We start from the raw sequence: 24,024 nt of genomic DNA on the forward strand, positions 1-24,024 counted from the left end.
CAAACCAATTTTTAAAAATCCACCTTTCTTATTGCTCATTACTTTAAATATGTGTGTATATATGTATGTGTGTGTATACGTATAAGTAAATATACAACACACACACATCCTTGGTGAAGAAAATAAAGAATCTGCATTTGGTCTGATGGCAACTGTGCTAAGCTAGAAGACAGGATATCTTGATTCCAGTTCACTCTCTGATGCATACTTTCTGCGTGCATTTGGCGGCATCACCAACTCTTTCTGGGCCTCAATTTTCTCACAAGTAACATGAGATATTTAGGACTAGGTCTTTTGGTGTCTAAAATTAATACCTAGTGCAACTGAAGTGAGCACAGAGTGGTAGAGACACACTAGACTCACTGGTTATCTAGAAGGCAGAATTCTGCCCCAAGCAGAGAAGAGAGATGTTTCATGAATGGGGCAAGATGAAAAACAGGCTCAAGTTAGCACAGGGATCTGGGTTGGGAAAGTAACCGGAGATGGCTGGACAGAGCCAGACCATAGAAGCCCTTGAAGGGGGAGACAACGGTAGATAGTGGTGAGCTCAGCTTGTTGAGAGGAAGGTCAAGTCTACCCTGTTCTTAAACTCTTTTCTCTGGGCAACATTCCAATCTTAATATATTGGCTTACTTCCCACAACCACAACTCCACCCAACTGCAGAAAATGGAACATTTGACCCTTTTAACACATTTTGTCCACACTATATTTATATAACTTGCCTCTTTTACCCAGAGTACTGCCAGGGTGAAGGAAGACTCAGAAAAAAAGTCATACATCTCTGTTCCATGTTTTGTTGTTTTGTTGTTATTGCTTTAAAGGAGGAATTCTTGCTCAAACAAGGCCATTTCCAATGTGGAAAGAAGGGAAGGAAACATCAGATCATCTGTCAGATCACCATTTCCACTTAAGGGCCAGAAGCAAGGCCCCATTACAGCAGACAGGCCCACTGAGGCCGAGTTTATAGATTATGAATTTCTTTGGTCTTAACTGGACCTGAGTTCCAGAGTGGGGCTCTGGAAATTACTTAGAAAATAAGAGTGCAAAAATTAAGTACAACAGCCACACTTTCGTGTGCACGTAGCTTGCTTACCCAACATCTACTCTCCGCTTCTCCCTTCCCAGCAACCCCTTGTCTTGTTGCAGTGTCTGCCTCTTCATCTCTTCTACTCAGAGTCATATGGTATAGGTGCAGCAGCGGATCCCATCCCCAGCAGCTCCCCACACTACCTTCACCAACTTTCCTGGATCCACAAACCTTAAGGAACAAAGGAAAAAATGCCAGAAGCAGCTGGGGGTTTTGCCATCTGTTTTATAGCTGAGAGAAACAAAAGCCTTTCCCTAGTGGTCTGTGCTGGTGTCTTTAAGGAATTGAGAAACATGATCCAGCAGGAAGAAAGCCCCGTGCCTAGCCTTGACATTAATTATTAAATCAAATCATTAAAGCCTTGACACAGGCAGAAAAAAGTTCCATTTTTTCCCCCTACAACTTTCTCTTCCAATGACTTAATGTTGTTGGAAAAGGAGGACAACAAGGAATTTTGTCCCCCAGTGACAGAGGCACAAAGGACTGCAGTTTATTTAAGTAACTTGCAACCTACAAACAGATTGCATTCTAAATCATTCTGAGCCCAGACTTAAAGTCTGGAGTCTGAAACACATTTTCCCACGGACATAACATTCTAAAGGATAAATAGGTAATGAAATTGCCTACATTGGTCTATTTAACCTTGGCACTGAATAGCAGAGGGAGCCTGCCCTCTGGTTTTGCAACCTAGTTTCACCCAGCTGTCCAAGCCAGAAGCCTAGAAACCACTCTTAGCAGTTCAGTTATTGGTCTCCTGTCCTCAGGCCCCATAGGCCCTATGGTTTACATCTGAGTCCCAAAGATAGAGGAATGGAGAGCAGACAGTCTTTTCTAACAGAATAATTTTCACTTAGAACTCCATGAGACACAGAAAACATCTCCAGTTCTGCAGAGAATATAGTATGACTCTGGCACATGCTCCAAAAAACAAAGTGCCAGTTGGCCCATGGTGGGCTCTGTGCATGAGCCATTCTGCACAGTGTGGTCGGCTGGACTGTGGGCACCTCCCAGTCATAGAGACCTCAGCAACTTAGACCGGAAGATGAGGACATCACTACAACAGTTGTTCATAACAGGAGACATGTTCCCCTTCCCCAAGGTGCCAAGAAAGAACTTTATAGAAGAATGGACCATCTGCAAAGGGATAAGAGCCAGGGGTTGACAGATTATACTCACAACAAAGTTTTACTTAGAAAATAAGAGTGCAAAAAGTAAGTACAACAGCCACACTTTCATGTGCACAGAGGTTGCTTACCCAACATCTACTCTCCGCTTCTCCCTTCCCAGCAACCCCTGGTCTTGTTGCAGTGTCTGCCTCTTCATCTCTTCTACTCAGAGTCATATGGTATAGGTGCAGCAGCGGATCCCATCCCCAACTGTACTGGTCGATACCGATTAATCTAAGCCAATCAGTTCATGGCATTCGTAGTACGGTTATTCCTCTCTGTGATGTAAGAGCCTTCACCAGATTGGAAGGAGGGACTCGTATTCCATGGCTAGGGAGAGACCCCTCTCTTTCTCCTTGTGCAGATGGACAAGGGACTCTGCTAATCCATTTGTGTTTAGCAGCCATTTTGTGATCATTTAGGGGAAACTGCCAGAGAAAGAAGCCAAGAAAGATGGCGGAGCAGAAAGATGAGGAGAAACTGCACGATCAGTGATGATCCTAAGTCACTGAGTCAATGAATGTTAAAGGACATCCTCCCTCAAGAGTTTAGTAATTTCTTTTTGTTTCAGCACATTTGAATTAGAGTCTTTATCATAGTTGAAAATGTTCTATCTCATCAAGTGAAACACCAATGGGGGGGGGAAAATAATGAAACCAGTAAACCAGGGAAATATGAAACCACGGGGATAGTGGGAGACAGTAGATGTAATAAATGTGAATGTGCTTTGAATGTTAGGAAAGAAAGTGCCTTACATATCTCTCGTATTTTCTTCCAGAACATACACTGATCTGCTAAAATAAAAATTCTTGAGAAGATAAGTCTTCAATTTGCTATAAATCTAAAATACATAGTGGTCATCATTTTCTCTAAATGGTTCACTTGGGAAACACATTTTCCTGAATCAAGATACCATATTATTTAACCCATTTACTCAACAACTGCTCAGTATACAAGAGTGAGAAACAGTAAATAACTTGCGTTTCAGGCTAAAATCTGGTGGCGGGAGAGAGAATTAATCCTCTCTCTGCAATATAAAGCAAACATTTTGATGTTTAAATTGGTGCTCCCAAAGCAGAGAAGATTTGTTTAATCGTGAGTTTGAATGAACTGCCGAGAAGTGGTTGGAAATAATTAGAAGAAAAAGTTTTCTTGGCTGCCTTTCAAGATGGTCAGAAGAACGATCACGGAGGAAGAAAAATAAATTAATGTGTTCAATATCTCATGGCAGGTCAGCTGGTCATGTCAACGAACCTTCTACCATCTGTTTTTTGTACTCATAAGTGACCCCATGAGCATCATAATCATCTCATAAGTGTTTAAAGTTTCTTAGATAGGAGAGCTCATGTTCATAAAAAATCACATGGAAAACTTTGAAATTGTATTTTGTGCCTAAGAAATACATAGCTGAGACTGGTCTCAAGCTGTACCAAGTGGTAGACCAGTTCACTGACTTCCAAAGGAGAGAAGCCCTCCATCTCCCATAAGAATCCAGTGCTTTACTAATTTACTATGAAAACTTTACAGTGTTTTCAGGCTCACTGAACTGTACATGTACAGGCAGAACCAATTTAAAAATGGAGTACGTTCCAAAAGACTCCTGGTAAATGGTTGTTTATTTCTGCAGGAAAATGTGTTCCAGGTTCTAATGGTATATATGGTTTGCAGCCATATAAAAAGCCATATAAAAGCTTTTGACACACAATAATCCTCAATGTGGGATCCGACTCTAGGTGATCAGTGTCTTTATGAAAGAACATGTCTAGGAGGCCAGGGGGTAACCCTCAGTGGGAAGACGAGGAGTTGAGAGGAGGAGGGAAAAGCAACGACTTCCTTATCTTCTCTCTTCTCTCCTTCAACCTCGCATCACCCATAACTAGCAAATCCTTACCCTGGAATGTACTGTCATGATAGGTATGTCTCTCCTTTCTTCTTCCATGATATGTACAGTACCCTCCATGAGGCTCAAATAGGCACCATCCTCACCATCTCTTCATTCTCCTGTCAGCAAACAAGGCCCTGTCTTATTGTTCATTCCAACACACTCCACCTAAGCCCTTGCTACGAGATAAGAGAATGCCTGGGTCTTAGAGTTTCAAAATTAAAGCTGGGATAAAATGCAAATGCATAAAACTTTAAAGTGCTATATAATCGGAATGTGTCCTGTTATTGCTCTGATGTGTTTTTGAGGCTCTCCTGATTCATTCTTACACACGATTACTCATGTCTGTATTACTACGGTTTTATAGCTCATATGTCTAACTCTAAAATCCAGTATCAAGATACGTGACCTAGTACAAAACGTGGATGCCACATCCTCTAGGTGAGAAGTTCTCTAGGAGATGAGGTTTGTTTACACAAACTGGACTTTCAGGTGTCTGCAGGAATGGTGGGGAAGAATACAGACCACAGGAACTGGCCCTCCAAATGGCCCTAACTGCATCTCAGGAACTGTATGGGTTAATGAGGCTCTGTTTGCTTGAGGACTTCCCATGCATAGTTTTACGTCTAATGAGGAAAAAATAAACTCCAAAATGTTTTTCAAATGAACTTTTGGAAAACAACTCTGGCTTAAATTGAAGATTGCTTGCACATAACATATGCTGTGTATATACATAGTTTTATTGCCTGAATCCTTATTGGTTCCCAGTCTTTCCCTACAGAATCCTAGTCTCGAATGTTCAAATGTTCTTCAGAAAATTTTGGGAAGGGCATTTTGCCAAGAGGGGGATCTTGCTAGACCCAGATAGTGGTGCAGGCAAGCCGGCCTGTGCCTGCGTTCCTTCCGCGGCTTTATCAGCATCACCTCATAGGCAGACATTGAGATTGAGGGCACAGACGAAAGGAATCACTCACTGAGCTCAGCCTCTGATGAGATGACACATCTCCACAGCTGGGGGAGTGGTTTCCAACTCCTCACCCCCGACCCCAACCCCCAAGAAGGCAGAAGGCCATTTCCCTGGGGAGGGCTTTTCCAAAGGATTTCACACAGTTCAATTTTACAACTTTAGACCTGGCAGACCAAGGAGACTGTTTTTTGCCTTAAAAAAATATCTTTTTTTTTTTTTTAAAGATTTTATTTATTTATTTTAGAGAGAGAGAGTGAGCGAGTGGGAGCAGGGGTAGGGGCAAGGAGAAGGAGAAAGAATCTCAAGCAGACTTTATGCTGAGCATGGAGCCTGACTCAGGGCTCTGTCCCAGGACCCCAAGATCATGATCTGAGCTGAAACCAAGAGTTGGCCACTCAACCGAATGAGCCACCCGGGTGCCCCATCCTTAAGTAAATATTTCAACAAATAACTTTTCCTATGTAGGCAAAAGATCGCCCAAATTTGTAATATATATTTTGTTTGGAAATCATCTTTGTGCAAGTGCACCAAAATGGGACGTCAGGATGGAACACACATCTTGTCTGCAACTTGTTTCAAATGATTTTTCTTTCACCAATCCTTGTGTTGTCTAGAGAGGGGCCCCCAATCCTCCAGTTAAAATGATAAACTATGGAGTTGTAAAAACCTGCTCTGAATTAAAGGTGATTCAACGAAGCTAAAAAGCCCATAATTAACCAAGCTGTCCCTTCAGTTTAAAAGTGCCACCAGATTTTCATCTCTAAGACTCTTCCTCAGGCATAAAAACCAGCACGGTCGTTCCCACTAGACCTTTCCCAGGGAAAACTTGGTTGGGGGAGGGGAGAAGAAGTGACCTGGACTCAAGAGGCAAAGAAGAAAGGTGGAGTTCTGCCTAAGGGAGGGAAAAAAAAAGATTAAGCCTGGAAAATAACAGTTACAGGGAAGACTAGAATATTTTCTAATTTGGAATCATTCCAAGAAACACAAATGACCACACATACATCCAGGTTTTAAGGGTTTAAAAGACAGTTTTATCAGAAATATTGGATAGTAAAATGTCTTGGAGTTTTAAAATTTACTCTGCAATTGTCTTCACATTCAGAACAACGGACAAAGAAATTTAAGTTCATCATGTAAAATAGAGGCATCTACCTGGTCTTAAATATCTCTGTATTTAAAACTAACCCAGCTTATTGATTTCCTATGAATGTATGTGAAATTTCTTAATTTTGAATCAAAAAAGTTTGTGAATATTTACATGTCAGGGACCAGGCTACGTACTACACATAAGACCTAGTTCTGCCTTTGAATTACCTCAGTCCATTAGAGCAGGAATTAAATGCCCGAGAAGGCATTTCAAGACGGATTTTTAAGATCACAAAGCAGTGTCACGTAATTAAAATTACTAAATGCATTGTTCAGAGTCTAACTGATATATATATATAGTGGCTTTGGGGAGAGGAAAGATAAAATCAAGTCAGAGTAATTTAAAAAGGAGGAGGAATTTGAACTGAGTTTTAAAGGATAGATAAGGTTCAGATAACAGTATTACTGCTACTACCTTCCAGCTCTGTTTGAGAACCTGCCAAGGGCCAGGCTCTCACTACAGTTGGCACTGAACATGCACTCTCTAGGCTCACAATGAAACTGAAGTGAATTTATTGCCATGATTTTACAGATAAGGATGGCAAAACACTTGCTCAAGGTCCAAGGCAGGAGGTGAGCAGAGACATACCTCCGGGTCCTGCTGACCCCAGAGCCCACTGTTTCTTGCAGACCAACTCCCAGGAGCAGAGAGAGTTCTGCGTGGTACAAAATACATTTTTCTAGAACAGGTGGCTTAAAGAGAGAAGAAAAAACAAACAAACAAAAAGATCAGATCTTACAGAGCAAGCAACATGTCATTGTGAATTTTAGACCAGACACCTGACATAATTAACCCCGCATGTTGGGTGGATCAGGCTGGTAGGCAGAAGGAACAGGAGGTTCGCAAGTTCAGAAAAAGGAGAGAGAAAGAGAATCTGGTAATTCTGCCCCGATGTAGCAACACAGAGTCACATGGCATGTCTGGGCTGTGGGTGGCATTTCACATTTCACAGCAGCAAAGAAGATACTGGACTTGGACTTGTACCTGGGTATTTATAACTTGTCTTGTTTCAAAAAAATTACTAATTTTGTGACTTTGGGCAATGACTTAAATTACCGAGCACTTCAGTCTCCTAACATGTGAAGTCCAATTCATGATAATAACTTGCACAAGGCTAAAAGAATTAAGAAAAAGTATATGCAGTTGACCCTTGAATGATGTGGGTGTTAAGGGCACCGACCCCCCCCCCCCCAGCTTATAACTTTTGACTATCCCCAAAACTTAACTACCAATGGCCTATTGTTGCCCAGAAGCCTTACGGATAACATAGACAGTCAATTAACACATATTTTGTACATGTATTATATACTGTATTCATACAATAAAGTCTTCTTCAGACTCCTTAATGCAGTCGAATCATGGGGGCATGGATTACAGGGTGCATGAGGCACTGAAGGAGCCAAAAAGGCACCCTATTCTTACAATAAAGTAAGCTAGAGAAAAGAAAATCTTTTTTCTTTTTTTAAAGATTTTATTTATTTATTTGACAGAGAGAGACACAGCGAGAGAGAGCACACAAGCAGGGGGAGGGGCAGAGAGAAAAGGGAGAAGCAGGCTTCCCCGCGGAGCAGGGAGCCCGATGCGGGGCTCGATCCCAGGACCCTGGGATCATGACCTGAGCTGAAGGCAGATGCTTACGACTGAGCCACCCAGGCGCCCCGAAAAGAAAATCTTATTAAGACCATCATAAGGCAAATACATTTACAGTGCCGTGCAGTACTTATTGAAAAAAATTCCATGTGTGAGTGGACCCGTGCAGTTCAAACCTGTGTTGTTCAAACCCGTGTTGTTCAAGGGTCAACTGCAGTGTGTGGCGGGTGGTAAATGCTCAAGTGTTCAGTATTTTTTCCTTTATGAAGGCTGTGGAAATGGAAAAGAGAGGATGAAAAATAGATGGTGAGGTAAATTTAGTGAGATTTGGTGACAAAAGATATAGGGGCTTGGAGTGGGGATTGGGGTAGAAGGAGGGAGAGAAGAGCCGAACATGCATTTAAAATGAAAAGCCTGCACAAAAATATCTTTATTTCCCCAAATAGGAGTTAAGAGTTAGTTTTAGGAAGGTGACTGGGAGATCCCCAGTTGAAAACACCCAAAGAAGAGTTAGAACTAAGGCAGAGGGCTTAGGAAGAACAGGGAAACCAGGAAACGGGACTTGGCGATCACCTGCCTGGGAGCCTGGTTGCTCGAATACTCCATTTCTGAGGACCTGTGAACTTGCTCAACTCTGTTTTCCTTTGAATGACCATGCTTTAGAAATCAAAGGGACATATATGAAGTCACAACATTTTAGGAAACCAGACCCCACCTTTTTTTTTTTTTAAGACAAAGAATATTAAAAGAAAATACTTAATGCAGGACTTAAGATCACTTGCAACTGCGTGTCTTTCAATTTTAAAACACAATGACTGTTTTAATACCCAACTTCACTTTCAAAAGTCTTTATCACGAATGTAATCTTCCTCCAGAACAGGCTTTCTGGACCGCATAGAAAAGCCCTGGCGGGGAAAGGCAATAAAACACACATTTCCATACAAATAAAAACCTCAATGAGACACCACCTCACACCAGTCAGAATGGCTAAAATTAACAAGTCCAGAAACGACACGTTGGCAAGGATGCGGAGAAAGACGAACCCTCCTACACTGTTGGTGGGAATGCAAGCTGGTGCAGCCACTCTGGAAAACAGTATGGAGGTTCCTCAAAAAGTTGAAAATAGAGCTACCCTACGACCCAGCAATTGCTCTCCTGGGTATTTACCCCAAAGATACAAATGTAGGGATCCGAAGGGGCACGTGCACCCCAATGTTTACAGCAGCAATGTCCACAATAGCCAAACTGTGGAAAGAGCCAAGATGTCCATCGACAGATGAATGGATAAAGAAGATGTGGTATGTATACACACACACACACACACACACACACACACACACACACACACACACACACACACACACACAATGGAATATTATGCAGCCATCAAAAGGAATGAAATCTTGCCATTTGCAATGACGTGGATGGAACTATGGAACTAGAGGGTATTATGCTAAGCGAAATAAGTCAATCAGAGAAAGACAAGTTTCATATGATCTCATGGATAATGAGGAATTTGAGAAACAAGATAGAGAATCATAGGGGAAGGAAGGGAAAAATGAAACAAGATGAAACCGGAGAGGGAGACAAACCACAAGGGACTCTTAATCTCAGGAAACAAACTGAGGGTTGCTGGAGTGGTGGGGGGTGGGAGGGATGGGGTGCCTGGGTGAAGGGCATTGGGGAGGGTATGTGCTATGGTGAGCGCTGTGAATTGTGCAAGACTGTTGAATCACAGACCTGTACCTCTGAAACAAATAATACATTATATGTTAAAACAACAACAACAACAACAGAACCCACATACATTTCCAAAAGGGCATGTATCTTGGAAAAGGCAACTGCCCTAGAGATGGCTGGGGTCTGGAATGAGCCCGGAAGAAAGGGGCCGAGGCCACGGTGGAGGTGGTGTTGGCCGCATTATGCAGTCCCCACAACCACGGGCCTTGATTCCCGCCAGCCATGGTGGATAATTCTGTTGTACTGACTTCTTATGCTTGGTGAATCCGGCCCAGTGCTTCTACAAGGTTCTCAAACATGAAAACTAGTTGTCTGTTCCAGACACTGGATTTATTATCTACAGCTGCTAAAAGCCGATCTGGCACCCCTCAGCGCATCTGGTTCTTTTGACATTTTATGTGACAGCTTTTTCATGCCTATTAGATGGTCCCCGGGCAAGCCCAGCTGAGGTTCACCATCAGCTGCAGATGTTAAGAACATGAAACTTCCCATAATCCTCTGTGACCCCATACTCCATGGGGATCTGATAGTCTATCTGCTTTCTAAAATACAACAATGACTTGCACCTAACTATATAACAAGTAAATAACTTAGGAACCTTAATATATCAAAAGCAGAGTTTTGAAACATATAAAGGAAAAAGTGATCGAATTAAAAGGAAAAACCGACAACCCCCTCACACAGCGAGAGCTCTAAACAGCTCTTCAGAAAATGACAGGTCCAGGAGGAAAAAGGTTAAGTGAGGATATTGATGATCTGAATAACAATTAAAACAATTTTGTTTTAATTAATAACTTCATACCCAACCAACAAAAATAAGCATCACTTTCAAAGGCACAGACCATACACAAGTGAATGCTTTATAGGGGAAGTACATCTCTTCAGGTCGCATTTCTCACCTCTTTCGTATAATACATTTCTGATACCACTTTTTCTCACAGGCTTGCTTCACAGAAAGGTTATTTGTTAGACGTGTCTTACCTTCTCTGCCTCACTTTATAACTTCTCCAAGAGCAGAAGCCTTGGCTTCTTGCCTTGGCACCCCTCACAGTGCTCAGTGCCTTATACTTAGCGCTTCATACAAAGTAGGTGCTCATTTATGAAATGATCACCCTGACACAGGTCACTTTCAGCAATGCAGTGTCACTCGCAACTTCGGCTAAGTCCTTTTATGCTACTTCCAATAATGTTTTACATAAGGAGTCCATCAGGATCCATCAAATGTTATTAGACTGGCGGTAGTTTAACAGTGAAAGATCTAAGGAAACTTTCTTCCACATTAGAATTTCAGATGACTAAATGTCATCTTTGCTGAACCTTGGGCCAGGGCCTTAGCAAAACGCTTCAAGATGTCCCACAAGTTTCATGCATGGGACCTTCAGGCCACTCTGAGGGGAGAGCAAAAGGTGAGGGATCCCTAATGAGCACATCAGAGGCGTGGCTCCGTTACCGGGTACACAGACGGAGTAGTACAGAGCTGTGTAACAGGGCTTTGCATTCCAGAAATGTCGGCTCTCCTAGCTCCTCCCACAGGGACAGGTCACGATTACGGCTTCAGTTCGTCTGTATTTCTTTTCTTTTTTTTATTAAGATTTTAATTATTTATTTGTCAGAGAGAGAGTGAACGCAAGAAAGCACAAGCAGAGGGAGAAGCAGAAGCTCCCCGCTGAGCAGGGAGCCTGATGTGGGACTGGATCCCAGGACCCTGGGATCATGATCTGAGCCGAAGGCAGCCGCTTAACCGACTGAGCCACCCAGGCGTCCCACATCTACATTTCTTTCTACAACCGATTTCTGTGTTTGTGTTCCCATACTCGACCTTACATCTGTATTTACCAAACTACCTTCCACAGAACAACACAATTCATAGATTAAAAAGCCATAAGGCCAGGCGGGGAATGTGGGGAGACAGTCCACACTTCAGTAAGCTTGAGAAAGTCTGCCGGTAGCACCTCCTCGTTGAAGACAGACGATTCAGAGCAGCCTGGTAAAGACTCTGCAGAAAAAGGACCTCATAAACGTTGCTTAAATCCCAAACGCACTTGATCACGAAGCCCTCCCGCCCGCTCCTAGTTTTTGACAGGAACCTATGCCCATAATTCTACAAAATCGATGTCACACTGTCCTGAGAATGCCAGAAATAGGAACTAGTTCCTCATTCCAAAGGTCATCCTTTCATGAGAAAACAAGTACTTTTTTTTTTTTTTTTTAATGAATATCCTTTTTTTCCCTCCAGAATGGCTGGGGCCCTTCTTACACCTTTCACTATCTCTAATGAAAGATGTACAATGAGAAAGCCCTCCTCCTCCACCCTCCCCTCACCCCAAAAAGGTGTCTAATCCCTACTCCAGCTTAAGCTACGCAAACTTCTGGAGATACTTTTAAAAAAATATTTTTAAATTTTTGATTGTGGTAGAATACACATAACATCCAATTTCCCACCTTGACCATTTTTAAGTGTGCAGTTTGGTAGTGTGAAGCCCATTCACACGGTAATGCAAGCAATCTCAAGAATTCTTCAAAAGAAGATATTTTTTTAACGTGGGAGAGATGCCCACTCTATGTGCAGAGTCAAATCGGTACATCTTTCTGAGTGCTGTAATTTTGTGCTATATTTCTGTAACCACTATATTTATAAGTTATACACCTTTAATCTTCAATTATGCATTAAAAATCATTTCCATGACACCGAGTCAGGGGATTTTGCAATGGAAGACACGGAAGGAGAGCATCTCAATGACTTTTTAAAGATCCCATACTGCATTAAGTCCCTGTCCTCTAGCACTGTGCCAAGAGTTGTGCTGGATGGTTATGTTATTAGCAGTGCCTAGCTCAAGACAACAAGGTCTATATTCACAATGTGAATCATTTATGCTGCAGCCACTGATGAGCCTTCTAACAGCTGCCTTCCGACAAATCTATCAGCCCCAAGTAAGACACTTACTGGGCCTTGGGAACACAGTGGCAAGGACACGGGCAGGACATGGAAGGGCCATGCAGAGACGATCCCTCCCTGAGCATGCGTGCATTGTACTGTTTGTAAGTCCTAGGGGTAGTGAGCCCCAACATTTCAATCCCACAAAGCCTTCAGCTCCAAAACAAGAGACTTTTGAGGCACCACAGAAGCAGCTACTGACCTGGGCTCAATGTGTGTGCCTCCCACAACTGCTCGCGGAAGGGCAGGAAGAATGCTCTGATGGAGATGCTGGACAGAAGAGATCCTCACCCACCAAGGGAAGAGCACAACCATATTGCAGGTCCCGAAAGAACCCACACAGCAGTGCTGGGTAATGGCAAATCTGGCAGGGGAGATCTACCACGTCTAGCCTTTGGTGTCTCCATCAAAAAGCACCCCACTGTCCTGTGCCCCCACTCGACAGTGTAAGGGGCTTGGAAACTGCTCGCAAGAACAGTAAAGATCAGGGCACTGGAGTACCCCAGCGCCTGGCGCATGCCTTGGAACATTCAGTTAGCATCTTTCTGCTATTTGGGTAGCTCTATACTGTGCCCTCCTCACAGCAGCTCTGCCCCACACACTTCCATCAGAGGGCAGGTGAAACCCTGGGCAAGAAGGCGCGGAGAATGAAACGCAGAGGCAAGTTTATTCAGAAAAAAGTTACGTACATGTGGGTGTGTATATATGCATATATTTGGGAGGGTGACTTTTAAAATGTAGTCTTGAAGCTGAATCTCTCTCACACGCACTCATGTCACATTAACAGAAAAATAATGCATAATAGAACTATACTCCTCTGATTTTTCAGTAATCTAGGACCATCTAACCAAGTACTATTAATTAAAGTCAGTTGATTCCTTCTGTTTATAATCCTAGACTTATGTTTTCCATAGCTGGGGAGAGGGGTGCCTTTCTCTAGGATTCTCTTGCTTGCCTAGCTTAATGTGATTAAGTGGTGTCCAGTGGCATATACTGGTTTGTTAATCTAGAGAGGAAAGCTCTTACCTACAGTTAGTGGTAACAGTGTGGTAGATTACCGTTTTATATTAACGTGCTATGTACATTTTTGTGTACATGCCCAGACACCTGCTAGTCTGAGGAGCAGAGGGTTAGCAGCTCACTTACACACCCAAAGAAATTTCAGGATACTTCTGAGGTACAACATGGCTAAAGGAGGACATTAGCTCATTCATTCTTTGAGCAAATATTTGAGCTTCTCTCATATGTCTGGCTTTTTCTAGAATATATAACAACGAGCAAAACAGACAAAGATCCTAGCTCTCAGGGAGCTTATCTTTGAGTGAGTACCTGCTTTGCAAAAAGTTCTTCAGACATGCAACACACTTACTTTAAATCAACAAATGACTTTTCAGAAGATATTCTGGACACAATTTATATAGTCAGTACAGTTGAAGACTAACAAAAATATTTTCTTCAAAACCAGATCATGGCTTCAGACACAAACAAAACCAGATCAGTCACGGTAATTGAAAATGTTGTATACTCAGTAATAGAGATCAGCAACTAGGGAAGAACTAAAATTCTAGACTCCCACAGCAGCAAGGAGGTGAGGTGAGCCACTGTTCTCATGAACATCACCCCCCCAGGCAAAAACACTTGTCCGAAATGGACCAAAGAATCCTGAGTCAAGTTTTGCTTTCCGTTCCCTTATTTTTCCATATCAGATTAGAAAGTAAACAGAATATCAGTGGAACTCTCAAGGGAAAAATTATTTATTTTAATCTAGAAAAACAGTGCAAATAATCACAGCTACTCAACCTAACAACATGTCACTTCTTTCTTTGTAGCTAGAATGGTGTCTCTCTCTCTGATAAGCAGACAAGTCCATGGACTCATTCACAGAGAAGACTATCATTTCTAAAAATTAATAATTCTCTTCCAAAAAAGAAAGAAAAAAAAGCATTCAAATGATTGAATCTCACATATGTAGAGGGTGCCTGGCTGTGACTCAGACTTTTGTGGGCACTCTGGGCCCTTCCTCCACAAAAAGGACCGAAAATTGTATTTTATGACTGCATTGTTATAAAGAAAAACATCATCCAGGCTGGGCTTCATTATCATATATTTGTTATCATATTCACTTGTCCCCTGCTTTTAAAAGAAATTAAAATGAAAACATTTTCATGAGTCCTTAAAAATGTCATGGATTCTGGGCACTGTGCCTAATGAGTAAGTCAGCTCTGGACCACAGACTCCTGATTTTTTTTTTTTAGGTAGGTTCCACACCCAGTGTGGAGCCCAATGAAGGGCTTGAACTCACAACCCTGAGATCAAGACCTGGGTTGAAGTCAAGAGTCGGATGATTAACCTACTGAGCTACCCAGGTGCCCCTAGGCTCTTGATTTTTAAGCTACTCAGCATTCTATTGTAAGTTAGGCAAAAGAATTTCTGGGACTTTATTGCCAGCAATGAAGATCTGCAGCAAGAAAACCATTGTTTTTACCAGTTAAAAAAACATTGATGAATTCTGAACTCTGACACAGCAAAGTCATCTTTACTCCATTAAAATACCATTTGTCCTTGTAATAACTTTGAGTACTTCAAGAAGAATAATGCAGTGTATCAAATATTTATGATTGCAATAAAGCATTATTATTTTGCTAGTTAAAGGCAATAAAACTCTAACCCACTGCTGTACTTATGCTTTTAATTTTGTGGGGTTTTTTTTGGTTTGTTTGTTTGTTTTACTATTTGGTTAAAAAAAAAAAGGCCTGGTATAAAATTTAAAGTATAAACGGATGAGTAAAAAATGATAATTCTATGCTTAGCAGACTGGGTTTCTTCACCTATTCCTACGGTTCTAGTAAGCATTTGATACATCATCGAGCAACATTAGCTCAACATTCCATGTCTTGACCAATAGTTTATCATGTGGTCAGAGAATGATCAAATACTTAGGAAAGAAGCAAAGCAAAATAATTGCCTCAACCTTAAAAAAAAAAAAAAAGGCATGTCCCTTCCTTCGCCTTTTATCATTCATTGTGGTTTTTCAAATACCACCACCACAAAATTAGATTGAGATTTTAAATCTTGAAGAAAAACTAGAAGTTAAAAGGACAAGAAGAACTTTTCTAGCTGATAAAAAGCATTTAAAATATTACCTAAAAGACTAACTCATTAATAGCTGAAGGCCAATGGGAAGAAATGACTCCAAATCGGGTCACACTGTGGCTTACTCTTCCTGACTTCATTTTTATTCTCTCTCTCTCTCTCTATATATATATATATATATATTCAAAGTATGCATTTTCTTTTATATTTCATCCTGTGGTTACCATATATGTTATTCTGGCTCACAAAATAGTTAAAAGCAAGAAAAATTTTGCCTGCAGTGTACTTATATAAAAATACCCAGCAAACCTAAATTATGAATATATTAATCTTTTAACATGTTTCATATTCAAGTGACAAAAAAAGAAAGTAGCTCACTTTTACAGTTGAAGCCTTTCCAGTGTCTGCACTCCAAGACTCCCAATGTCTGTCTTCACCTGTAGTGGAAACACAAAAATTAACTTGCTTCTTATTACTTTTCTGGAATTACTTCAGTGGAACATAGATGACATATCAGGGCTAATTCTAAGTGCCAGAAGGAACACTGGCTGCAAAAAGGCCAGCATTTTCTGAGGAAAATGCCACATCTATACTACGGGTCTGTAATAGACCTATAACAATAATCATAATGATTCAATTAAAAAACAAAAACTTACAGGATGTGGTATTAGGAAAGTTACTGATGTTCAATCCTTGATTTTTCCCTTTCCCTTGAAATCCACACAAAGTTCAAAAAAAGGTGAACTTCCAATAGCACTAAAAACTAAGTTCAGTGACCACGGGGTGCCTGGGTGGCTCTGTCAGTTGAGCGTCCAATTCGTGATTTAGGCTCAGGTCATGGTTTCAGGGTCATGGGATTGAGCCCTGTGTTGGGCTCCACATGGAGCATGCTTGGGATTCTCTCTCTCTCTCTCTCTCTCTCTCTCTCTGCCCCTCCCCCCACTGCTTGCACTCTCTTGCTCTCTCTCTCTCTCAAAAACAAAAACAAAAAACAAAACAAAACAAAAACGAAGTTCAATGACCTCCCAGAAGCCGGGAAGAATTTTCTCCTTTCTGGAGAAGAGATGAAAGCAGGAGGAGAGTGGGTGATACTCAGTCTCAACCACACTATCCCTACCCCTGAAGCCCAAGTTGTCCATTGGATGAGCAACTTCCTAAGGTCATGGCCACTCTATCCCTGATTCCTCTCCAGGGCTGTATCCCATAATTCGTCCCCCTTTCTATCTTTGCAAAGTAGTTGGGGTGGGGGTGGAAGTCTACAGGGGTGAGGTTTACATCTGATAAAATTTGAGGTGGCTTTTTTTTCTGGTCACTATTTTTAAAAAGAAGGAACCACAGACATTTCTATGTTTGTAGAGTTTTAAAAGAAAAACCAAATGTGCTTAGAAATTTATCATCTGGATAGCTTCCTGATAAAAACTTAAAAATATTCCAGTTGATTGAGGGATGAATCAAAATAAAAAGTTAGGAGTGAAAAAGTAGCAGTGGTGGTAAGTGTTAAAAGCAGGTAAAAAAGGAGTAAGGTATGCTAATTATTCTAAGAATAGTCCAAATAGAGTGAAAATTTTCAAAAGTTTTGAAAAATTATTTATTTATTTATATATTCATTCATTCATTCATTCATTTATTTTAAAGATGTTACTTATTTGTTAGAGAGAGACACAGCGAGAGAGGGAACGCAAGTGGGGGAGAGGGAGAAGCAGGCTTCCTGCTGAGCAGGGAACCTGATGCGGGGCTCGATCCCAGGACTCTGGGATCATGACCTGAGCCGAAGGCAGACGCTTAACGACTGAGCCACCCAGGCACCCCTTGAAAAATTATTTTTAAAAAACTTTACTATAATAATTAGCTCCATCTAAGTCTGAAGTCCTAGATCATGTTATAAAAAGTGGAGAACTGAGTAGGGATGGATAGTGAAAGTGAGCTAATTTTATTTTATATATGCGGGATTAAAAAAAATGTAGTTTTACTGTGGCACTAGTAACTGCTTGGTATTTTTTGTTTTGTTTTGTTTTAAACTGGAGAGAATAAAGAACTGAAATACGTATTTAAACTTAGTTAACTTTGAAAACAGTAATAAACATAATACAGGAAAGGCAGAAATAGAAATAAAAGCAGGAATTTGTAATTTAGATATTTAAAAAGCAGTCATTGGTTCATTACAGAATGAAATGCCTCATAGAGAGATTTCAGGCGAATCTAGTCTTAAAATCCAACAGGAATAGAATTACTAAAGGAATACATCACAGACATGGAAGAGACTAAGAATTGAGTGTTATGTAAAAATATCCTTGTGAATAACTTAACATCTCAGTAGAAACAGTTTCTTAGATGGTATTCAATTATTAAAACTAAACCAGAAATATAAAAGCTACAGAGCTAATAAATAGGGATTAGTGCAAGGATTAAATGATTCCCAAACTACATAAAAAACTCTGAGGATATAGAACAGACGAGGCTCCCCAGTTTGTTTGAAAAAGCTAGTACAAGCCTGATAAGCAGACTTGACAAGACACTAAGAGAGAAGAGGCTTGTTTAACTTAGATAAATAAGGCAGAAGAATACTAAATAATGTGCTCAGAAAACTCAATTTCGAGTATATTAAAATAATGACAAACCGATATAAATTGGGCTTATTCTAGAAATATTATATAAATAGATCTCTTGTGTTCTGTCAGTAGGTCACAAGAGATCAACACATATTCCTATGTTCAAAGATGCTGAAACAACAGGATTAAACTCAGTGTCTATATCTGATAACCTCTCAGTAACCGAGAAATCAAAAGATCATTGACCATGATTTTTAAAAAGATCTAAAAACAACAGGGGTGCTGGGTGGTAGTGGGTTAAGCATCCAACTCTTGGTTTTGGTTCAGGTCATGAACTCATGGTTGTGCGATTGAGCCCCGACTGGGCTCTGCACTCAGTGTGGAGTCTGCTTGAGATTCTCTCTCCCTCTGTCCCTCCCCCCTCGCATGTGCATGCTCTCTCTCTCTCTCTCTCTGAAATAAATCTTTTTTAAAAATCTAAAAACAACAGACATTTTTATGAAAAAGTCCATCATAAAATATGCTCACGGTGCAATATGAAAGGAAGTGAACAAGCCAAATTACCACCATCAGCAGGTGACAAGGTTGAATACCCAGAAAAGTCAAAAGATATATCTAAAAAAAGCCTAGTGGAAAAAGAGAAGGTGCCGTAAGATTATTTGAAACACAGTACATAAAAAGCAATGGTTTTTTTTTTGTTGTTGTTGTTCATTTGCAGCAATGACCAGTCACAAATAAATGAAAATGGAGACAGTCTGAAAATAGACCAAAAAAAGAAAAAAAGCAATTTTTTTTTTTTGGTTGTTGTTGTTGTTCATTTGCAGCAATGACCAGTCACAAACAAATGAAAATGGAGACAGTCAGAAAATAGATCAGATTCAGAAAAATGATGCTTACAGTAAAGAATCTACGTAGAGTACATTTAAGGAAATCTTTATGATAATGGTTTCCTTGTGAGAAATGATAAAAAGCACAAATATGCTTTTTTAGAAACGGAAAAAAAAAAGCAGTACTTGGCCAGGAAATTCAATATGAGGTAAACCAATGTATTTATAGTTTGAGTCTGAGATGGTGAACTGCCTGTATGAGAATATGAGAACAGCAAGAGACTTTTACAATCAGCGATGCTTATTTATAGGTGAATACTTGAGGACCTCAGAGGCTATTCTATAAATTCAAGATGGGATTTCTAGAAAAAAACACATTACGAATATTTGATTATCCGGCCTTAAGTGCAAAACCCACTCAGGTCATTAGAAACAAACAGAATTTGATATTTTAAAAAAAGCCCCTAAAACACATCATTACTCTTTTAAAGGTTGAGGAAGGGTTATAAATACTCATTGATGTTATATTTGTGAAAAGAAAACGCTGATTGCACGTCACTGAATCATTCTAAAACAGGTGACATTTTATTGCTTTTGGCCAAAGAACAATGCTAAACTTCTGGAATACATGCAAGGTGATGTTTAAAATAAGTTACATAGGCAAAATACAAGTAATGTGAGTTTGAGAATAAAAATAAATAAAATGTCAGGATTGGTCTTATAAAAAGGAGACAGAAGTCCAAAATATGTCACCATGTCCTTTTAGCTACAGTGTCTAAAATAAGTTTACCTTTAGTATTAAAGAGTGAGGAGACTAAATGTTAAATGCCCTGACAACAACTACATGATCAATTCTAGTTAATCAGAATGAATGTGAACAAAAATTATACACAAAAGGGACCAACTTCGCTCTTTATGTGGAGGACACAATAAAAGGCCTGTTAGCTTTGCAGAACCGTAATACCCAGTGACTAGTAAAACAGCTTTTAATGGTCTGAGTAGGCAGGGCTTAAACAAGGCACAATTTAAAGTCATGTGTGATAAAACACTTGTACTCATGATAATGACTTTGCAAAGACCCAAAGCATAAACATTTCTCCTAAAATGTCAACTATTTGAAATACAGGAGCCCCAGAGATCTGTACATAAGCACAAAATTTCTTATCTTTATTTCTTCGGTGAAACACATGAACTTCACAGAAGAAACAAAATTAGGGTAGAGATACACATAATGGGCTACCAGAAATCATAAGACTTTAGACCAGTGTAGACCATAATGGAGTTAATATTCATAATGCCAACAAGGGGCAAATCTCCCAAAGTTCCTCCTGTAAGTATCCAGAAAGTATTCCTTTTTTGCACCCCCCCCCAGAAAGCATTCTTTAAATCGGTAACACAAATGGTCAAATGGACAAAAACACAGTATTTCTGAGGCGATATGCAATTGGATCATGTAAATCCAAAGGGATCCCTGCATTTGGACTAGAGTTCTGCTTCTGCCCCAGACCTACCTCCTTGGAGTGCCACTCCACAGCTGTCCATTCTGATTTGAGAAGGTGAGGTAACCTGTGATTCTAGGTCCGTGCAACATAAAACCCTCTTCTAGCTTCTACCTGCCCTGCTTTGAGCTACTTCCCAACCTTCATAGACCATAAGCGGGTAACAACAGCTAGTGTAATTCAAACCTTCTTAAATTGGTTGTTGAAAGTGGGTGGAGTGATATCATCTGCTGGTTTCAGAAGCCCAACATCTATCTACCCTCCTTGTAGCAACCACATTAACATTTCCTCTCCTTTCCCCTCCTCCCAGCTCCTGCACTCTGAATGACATTAATTAGGCTAAGCTATTCATCATGTTTCACCCCCCTGATTACTGTGATTGGTTCATGAATAGGACATGGCCCAAGCAGACCATATGCTTTACTGTTGGACTTTTAGATTATTTCCATTTTTTTCCTCCCTATTACAAGCAATGTTGTACATGGTCCTTGATTTCATGTTCTACCTTGTAGAACAGGAATTGGAACTGCTGGGATGTTCATTATACACATGAACATTGTTGGGTAACGCCAAATTTTTTTCCCCAGAGTAACTGTACCAATTTACACTCTGCCCACAGTATATAAGAGTTCACTTTGCTCCATATTATGGCCAACATCTGATACTAAAATATTTTAATTATAGCTATTCTGGGTAGGAAATGATATTTTTGTGGCTTAAAATTGTATTTTCCCAATTACTAATGAGGTTAAACACATTTTCATATGTATGTTGGCCATTCATGTTCCCTTCACTGTGAAAAACTTGTTCATGCATTTTGCCCATTTTACTATAGAATTATCTTTTTCTAATGAATTCGTTGGAGCTTTTTATATATTCCCCAATATAAAAATTCATATGCCTGTTTTGGATTATGGTTTATCTTCAGTCTCTCTCTTGACAAACAGAAGTGCTTAAATATGATGCTCTAATATATATCTCTTTTTGCTGTAATGATTTTTGTTTCTTATTTAGCTACCCCAAGGATACGAAGCTATTCTATCACATTTTCAACAAAACTTTAAAATTGTGTATTTCACATTTAAGTCCTTGATCCATTTGAAATTACTATTCATGCTGTGAGGCAGGGATCTATTTTCATTTTTTTCCATAAGGATAACCTATTACCCCAGTATCACTTATTAATTTATTCTTTCCACTAATTTCAAGTCCAGCTCTGTCACATATTAGGTTTCTATATAAACAAGGGCCTGTTTCAGAACTACACTTTTATGGGTCTAATTGTTTACCTCTATTGCCAAAATCACTTCTAAAATACTGTGGCATTATAACAATATAAATAACATCTCTAAATCCTTCTACCTGATTTTTCTTCAGGAGTTTTTTGGCTATTTCTGGATCTTTGTTCTATATAAATTTTAGAATCAACCCAAGTTCCACCAAAAACTTGCTGGATTTTGACTGGGATTGTACTGGACCTGTATTTGGGAGACTTGACATCTTTTACCCCCCCCCCCATTTGTTTAGATCTTTTAAATATATCTTTAATAAAGTTAAAGTTATTCCATTTTTTTTACATAAAGGTCTCACAGATCTCTCATTAGATATATTTCTAGGAACCTTATTTTTCTTATCACTGGTGAAGACACCTTTTAAATGTTATATTTGAAAATATACAGAAAAGTAGTATTTATTGTATTTGTCCTTTCAGAGAGCCAAGTTTTGGTTCTGAGATGCTATATGTACACATAATTGTTCAGAGATAAGCAAGAAAACCCACTAGCAATGAAATTCACAATAGAAACTGGTTGACCAAGGTGGAAAGGGAATGGGGAGAATTAAAATGATCAAACATTTCAGAATAAGAACGTTAAACAATTTCATGAATTTTTCATTCATGCAGGTAATTATTTAAATACTGAGACTTGGTTTTTATTCATTCATTCATCAAGTATTTAGGATCTATTACGTACAAACATACATTTCTATTCCCAAAGAGACCTCCAAAGACAGACATTCTATAGCTTTCCTTGCAAGCTTAATCACAGACCTGTACCCCTGAATCAAGTCAATCTTTATTTCTGATTTGACATGTCTAATTGGTCACTTCTTTCTTTGAAAGAAATACAGCAGGTCTCAACCACTTAAAAAAACCCAAACCCTAGAATTTGGAAGTGGAGACTATGGAAAAGGGGTAAAAATCTTTCAATAGCTAATATTTGTTGGTTTCCTTACCAGTCAATATACCACTCTTACCTACAATTTGATTAAATTATGCAGTGAACACCTAATGTATGCCAGGTGTGGGGTTATGGAGTAAAGGACAGTGCCTCCAAGAAAATCTTCTCCTATAACAAAATGGATGTGTTCTTGAAAAAACTATACACATCAAGCAGTTTGGATAAGTTGAATTATTTTCAGTGGCATTTTAACAGATACAAAATGAAGGTTCTACTCACTCAACCCTGATGTTATATATCAGGTTTGCATATCTGATCAGGCACTACATGCTGCATATGAATAAAATTTAGAAGTGAGTTGAACTTTTAAGACAAGTTCAGTTTTTAGTCTGTATCGATTCCTGGGATCCACAGGGTCACACACCAAAGTAGGTAGAAATGATTAAAGTTCTTTATACCTTATTAAGATATGGTAGGCTAATACCGGCTACGTTCCAACCCTGAGCCATACTTAATGGTAAGTTGGCTGTGAATTTTTTTTTTTTTAAAGAAACCAAAAGCAGATAGACAACAAAAACTGTGCATACTAGATTCTGATGGCCCAGACCTTAGTTTTGCTTTGTTTTTGAAGAGACCAACAGTTGGCGTAATTACTTACCAAAGGATTGTTAATTCTAATACTTAGTCAGAAATTAGGAGTTCCAGCAGGTGACCCCTGCCTCGTACTTTCCCCTATGTTCCTCTCTTTTTTTCATTCTTACAACAAAGTGGACCTCTTAATAAGGAAAGCTGGCCAAATAGAACTGGGGATTTCAACATCATTTTCTTTTCTTTTCTTTTTCCCCAATGTTGCAGGTGTCACTGCGCAAAAATGTGAAGTAGTGAATGATTCTTGAATGAATGACCTTCATTCAAGGGCTGTGAAAGGCACTAGGGTTACAAAGAGAAATACCAAGACTTTGCCCGAGACAGCAGGCTTCGGAGGGATACATATCAGGGAACAGACTGGATGGTGGCTATATCTCAAGGGCTACTGTACGGTTATCAACACATTCCCAACTCACTTCCCTATCACCCCAGCAACCCATGCCACTCGTGAAGTACCTGGAAGGCATCCAACAGCTGAGCACCAACCGGGCACTGGGCGCTGGTGCTGATGATCCAACAGCGACTAGGACAGATTCGGTACTTACCCTCACAGACCTTCCAGCCAGTGGGATGGGGTTGGGGGAGGGGGTCTCAGATTCAGCTAACAACAAAGTCCAGAGGTAGCTGCAGTTACACGGTGTGCTCTTGAAAGCATAAAAGTAATACAATTTTAATATTAAAACTTGGGGCTTGGTAACACATCAGTGGAGGAA

The 24,024-nt window shown here is 40.0% G+C and overlaps 1 protein-coding gene across 8 annotated transcripts in view; it reads right to left on the reverse strand.

The window, feature by feature from the left end:
- The window catches only part of PLEKHG1 (pleckstrin homology and RhoGEF domain containing G1), a 220,157-nt gene that overhangs the window by 148,404 nt on the left and 47,729 nt on the right, over positions 1-24,024 (reverse strand). For 5 of the 8 annotated variants that reach the window (XM_027602557.2, XM_027602558.2, XM_027602560.2 and 2 more), the window contains one exon: positions 15,987-16,045. The exons of 1 other annotated variant lie outside the window; for it this stretch is intronic. The gene's annotated coding sequence lies outside the window, so the exon portion shown is untranslated. Of the gene's footprint in view, positions 1-4,145; positions 4,217-15,986; positions 16,046-20,495; positions 20,793-24,024 lie in introns of those variants that run through there. 2 more of the 8 variants (XM_027602562.2, XM_027602568.2) reach the window with 2 other exon arrangements.

The sequence above is a fragment of the Zalophus californianus genome, chromosome 7 (genome assembly GCF_009762305.2).
Source record: "Zalophus californianus isolate mZalCal1 chromosome 7, mZalCal1.pri.v2, whole genome shotgun sequence".
NCBI classification, from domain to species: Eukaryota; Metazoa; Chordata; class Mammalia; order Carnivora; family Otariidae; genus Zalophus; species Zalophus californianus.